Source organism: Leopardus geoffroyi, chromosome C1, assembly GCF_018350155.1.
Source record: "Leopardus geoffroyi isolate Oge1 chromosome C1, O.geoffroyi_Oge1_pat1.0, whole genome shotgun sequence".
NCBI lineage: Eukaryota > Metazoa > Chordata > Mammalia > Carnivora > Felidae > Leopardus > Leopardus geoffroyi.
Genome location: NC_059328.1, coordinates 107,718,240 through 107,723,297, shown reverse-complemented (window position 1 = coordinate 107,723,297; position 5,058 = coordinate 107,718,240). Strand labels below are relative to the sequence as shown.

Genomic DNA, 5,058 nt, shown 5'->3' with positions numbered 1-5,058 from the left:
TTGGAGCAAACCTGGTGGTGGTGGCGATGGAAATGGTGGTGGTGATGGTGATGGTGATGAGACAATGGCAGTCTGCTGCTTCATTGAGTGCTTATTATGTGCCAGGCTTTGTGCCAATTAAATTAGACACATTCATTCAATTTTATGCCTGACAAGTTTGTAATGTAAATATTATTTTCTCCACTTTGTAGTAAAGGAATTAAAATCCTGAGACGTTAAATAATTTGTTCTCCAAATCAATCAATAGTAATTAAGGAAAATAACAGATTCTAAATTACATAGAAGTAATCTTTGATGTGATCCAAAATTCAGATAACACTGATTATGAGACCTTAGGCCTTGGGATGAAAGGACAGAAATAAACCACAATGATGGTATGATATTGCTAAAAACCAGGTGTAAAAAGAAAGAAAATATTTATCCCATCACAACAAAAGTGCACTTTATTCAGAAATTAAAGAAAAGTGACAGTGGCCCAGGAAGTAGAAAGTCCTGGTCTGGGCACAGACAGTCGCAGGAGACATCCAGAGAATCCTTTGCTGACACCCCACAGAGAGCTGCTGCCCTTCCTTCTGACGCCCTGGGGTCTGGCACAGCTGAGGACCACCCTTTTGCAGCTGCCTCTGGGAGAGTAATGGTATCACAGCCTTGGGAGGAAACCTTTCCCTCTGTGATGCAGTAGTTGTCACAGATATGGTACAGGCTACAGAGGGAAGCTTCCTCTGTACCCAGGTTAGGCTTTGAAAAGAAGGTAAGTGGAGCTGTGGAATTAGGTGAGCCAGTGTCTTTATCCTTCCTGGTCCTGATGAGTCCTGAAGCTGCTACTTGTTCTTGAATGGGCACTTCTGCTGGCACTTTGGAGGTGGGCATGGCTCAGGACACCTTGGCGGTAGGCAAGGCTCTGGGCACTTTGGAGGTGGGCAAGGCTCTGGACACTTTGGAGGTGGGCAAGGCTCAGGGCACTTAGGTGGGCACATGGGAGGTGGCTGGCAGGGTTGCTTGCACTGCTGCTGTTGATAAGACATCTTTCTGGGATTTTAGAATCTGAAAGAAAACATGTGACAGTGTTCAAAAGAAGGGACTTTCCCAGAGCGAGAAAGCAAAGCTTATGCAAAACTTTGACATATTCTCTCTCCAATCTCTAAGAATATCCTTTAACCTTGTAACTCCCTTTTTATGACTTTCTAGCTTCTCTCTTCCTCTTTAGCGAATTGCTTCATCAGCCCACAGAAAGTGCTCTATTTTCTCATATCATTTTTCCAAAGAAAATATCTCTGTTTGAAAGAACTAAGTAATGTTATTTGCATGACAGAAACATCTTTGAGAAGGCAGTCACACGTTCTGAAATCCTGGGCAGCCTCACAAACAATCTCCATCATCATTATCTCTTGTGAGGTCCCAATAAACTGGCATAGGTACAGAACAAAGGGCCACTCAATAAGAATACAATGGCTTCATACCTTCTAAGACATAAACCTTTGAAATCACAGTAGGAGGGACACCAAAAATATATAGAAAAGAGAAAAGTACTTTGTTCTTTTTTCCTCTTATCAAAGCTTTACTATTAATTTCTTTTTCCATAGGGGATGTCAAACTATCTACCAAAAAACAAATGAAAACAGTATATCATTGTGCCCAGATACCAAGTTTCCATCACCTATGGAGCGTTGAACCAATGATCCTAACTTTGGAGCAACTGAGCTTGCTGGCCACAGATTAAATTCAACATTTGAGAGCACCAAAACACAGAACTCAAGAAATCAGACTCACCAAGCTCTCCGAAATAGATCAGGACTCGAGTACCAGAAGGATGGTAGTAGTCCCATGTAGGGGATCTCTTTATAGGGCTTGCTGCCCCACCCAGGAGGAAGTGGGATTGCCTAAAACTGGCCTCGTCCAATAATTTCCCAACTAAAATGCAAATCCACCCATAACTTGCTAGACAGGGACTCTGCAAATAGGAAATATCCTGCTCTAAGATTTCTTCACTGGGTTACGTGTTCATGACACAGAAACCCTAAGCTCTTAGTTTAAGTGACTTGTTATAGCAGAGGAATTTCAGGGATTCTCTAACTGGTGGTCAAAGGCTCTTTTTGATTGGGGAAGATGATTCTCTCTTTTATCTTTCGTGTTCCCTGAATCATAACACTGCCTACCGTGTTCCACTTTCGCTGGCTGGTATTCTGTTGTACATGCTGGGTTGAAGAGAGCCTTGCTACCTGATGACACCAGCATTCTTTGTCCCAAATGCTTCTTTTAATAAATTTCCTTTTGATGCTATAGCTTGCTAATCTAAGTATTCTTTTCTTTTTTCTAACATGGACTGAGGTGAGGTTGCAGACCATCTCATTGGTCTTCCCCTCATGATACTTAGAAATATTCAGTAAAATATTGACCTCCAGACTCCTAGTTTCATTGTTTATTTGTTCCAATAGAGGACATCAAACTGATTTCTGTCGCCTTTAGAAATCTATACCATCTTGGGTCAGATGGAATCCACTAGGATCACAGTATCACCTGTTGTAATTCACATCTTCTGGCAGCTCAAGGCCTAGAATTACAACAGAAAGTAAACTTTTGCTCATGACTCCCCAGCATGACATACAACCTGCTGCTCCTACATAATATCTCCTAACTCTTTCCATTTCTTCAACTACTGAGGATAATTTAGAGGATTGTTAAAAATCTTCTGAAGAAAAAAAAAAAAAAAAAGAAATCTTCTGGCTTCCTGCCCCTTTGAAATCACTGGGAAACCCAATCTAATAAGCAATGCCATCCAAACAACCAATTTTATATGTACATATTTTATACTTAATAATTATTTAAGGGACACCTGGGTGGCTTAGTTGGTTAAGCGTCCGACTTCGGCTCAGGTCATGATCTCACGGTTCGTGGGTTTGAGCCCCTCAATGGGCTCTGTGCTGACAGCTCAAAACCTGGAGCCTGCTTCAGATTCTGTCTCTCTCTCTCTCTCTCTCTCTCTTTCTCTCTGCCCCTCCCCTGCTTGTTCTCTCTCTCTCTCTCTTTCTCAAAAATAAACGAACATTGAGAAAAAAATAATTGTTTAAACACATTTTATTTGACATAGAATCTATTGGTAAATTCAAGACACAACTTAAATAACTTTATTAATAATTCAGTCACTGAAGTTAATTGCCATTTGCTTACAATTTCTTTTTTTAAATTTTTTAAAAAATGTTTATTTATTTTGAGAGGAAGACAGAGCACAAGTGGAGAAGGGACAGAGAGACAGAGGTGCAGAATCTGAAGCAGGCTCCAGGCTCTGAGCTGTCAGTGCACACCCCAACACTGGGCTCAAACTCATGGACCACAGATCATGACCTGAGCCAAAGTCAAACAATTAACTGAGCCACCCAGGTGCCCCTGCTTACAACTTGTTACTCATTAAAAATGATTACATAATAATTTTTACTTATTTTTAAAGATTTTTTCCATATTGATCACAGTGGAATAGATGTCAAATATATCTATCTCCACCTCTGCTTTCTTCATACAATTTGTCATTGTGGTAGAAAGAAGGTGGTTGGTTTGTGTCAACTTGACTGGCCACCAGGTCAAACATTATTCTGAATGTTTCTGAGAGGGTGGTTTTGGATGTGATTAACATTTAAATCAGTAGGCTGAGTAAAGCAGATTACCTTCTGTAATGTGTGTAGGGGGTCTCATCCAATCCATTGAAGGTCTGAAGAGAACAAAAGGCTGACCCTCCCCCAAGTAAGAGATAATCCCCCTGAATTCTCCTGCCCAATGAAACATTGCCTCTGCAGAGCTTGGACTTGCTAGCTTTCATAATCACATGAGCTAATTCTTATAATAAATTTCTCTCTCTCTTTCTCTATAGATAGACAAATAGATAAAGGTAGATCTAGATATGAGAGAGAGCAATGGTAGACACAGATACAAATATATAGAAAAGTAAAGCTATAGATATGAGATAGATAGAGAGATCATATATCTTATTAGTTCTGTGTCTTTGGAGAGCCCTAATACAGAAGGTGAGGTGAAAGGAGGTCTTGTCCCAGTTCTATCTGTGACAAACCAAGTGACCACAGGCAGTCTTCCCCTATAAACAAGGGAGAATGACACCTGCTTCTTGGAGTGCAGGCTGATAGCATCTCTTGACCCTGTTCATGCCTGAAGTTCTCTCCTTCTCTTTCTTCCATTCCATAGAACCAAAGATATGACCAATATTTCCTGCCACTTTGAAGCTGTCTTCTCCACCCCATTCCCAGAGATGTTTCTCTCCAAGGAGAGATTTCAGAGTGGGATCTAGTTTCCTGAGCATTTTTCCTCCTTGCTGCCCACAAGGATACACACTTGAGCCCTTTTATTTTTCATAAATGTACTCCTAGTCACCACTTAACAGAAATGGAGTGAAGTAAACAAAAATCGCAAGCATTTATTCAACATTTATTGATACATACCTATATGGTTTCCAGTGATGTTCCCCACAATAGAGAACAAGATGAGGCCCGTGCCTTGTTTGTAAGTTAATGGGGAACACAGACAAATACACAAGCTACAGGGTACACTGTTCTGGGATCTACCCAGAGATGGCAACTGAACTCCTAGGAAATGTGCTCTCTGCTTTTATCTTTCCATTGGCTCCAAATGGAGTTTTCCTCAACCCTGGACCCTCCTTCAGCATCTAGGCCAGCAAATACCATCAGGGAAGAACATTACATACTAGCTAATGTCTCCCCGGGAACACACACTCCCTGTTCTGAGGCCTGCTGTCCCATAAATGAGAGATGACCTCACGAAGATGCATTAATTTATGAAAAGCCTTTTGAACATGGTTACCAGCCCACAATGAAAATGTTCTAAAAGCAACTACTAGTTTCTTTTTTAAAACTGAGGTGTATATTGGCATATAACATATTAGTTTCAGGTGTACAGCATAATTATTTGATATTTGTATGTATTGCAAAGGAATCACCACAATATGTCTTGTTGACATTCATCACCATACATAGCCACAATTTTTTTTCTTGTGATGGGAACTTGTGAGATCTACTCTCTTAGCAACTTTCAAAG

At 40.6% G+C, this 5,058-nt stretch overlaps 1 long non-coding RNA gene across 1 annotated transcript; it reads right to left on the bottom strand.

Moving 5' to 3' along the window:
- Positions 1 to 425: 425 nt before the first annotated feature.
- Positions 426 to 1,827, bottom strand: LOC123596711. Its single transcript, XR_006711819.1, has 2 exons — positions 1,771 to 1,827; positions 426 to 1,044 (listed from the first exon to the last, which is right to left on the bottom strand). It is a non-coding gene; the product is annotated as an uncharacterized LOC123596711 (long non-coding RNA).
- Positions 1,828 to 5,058: the final 3,231 nt, after the last annotated feature.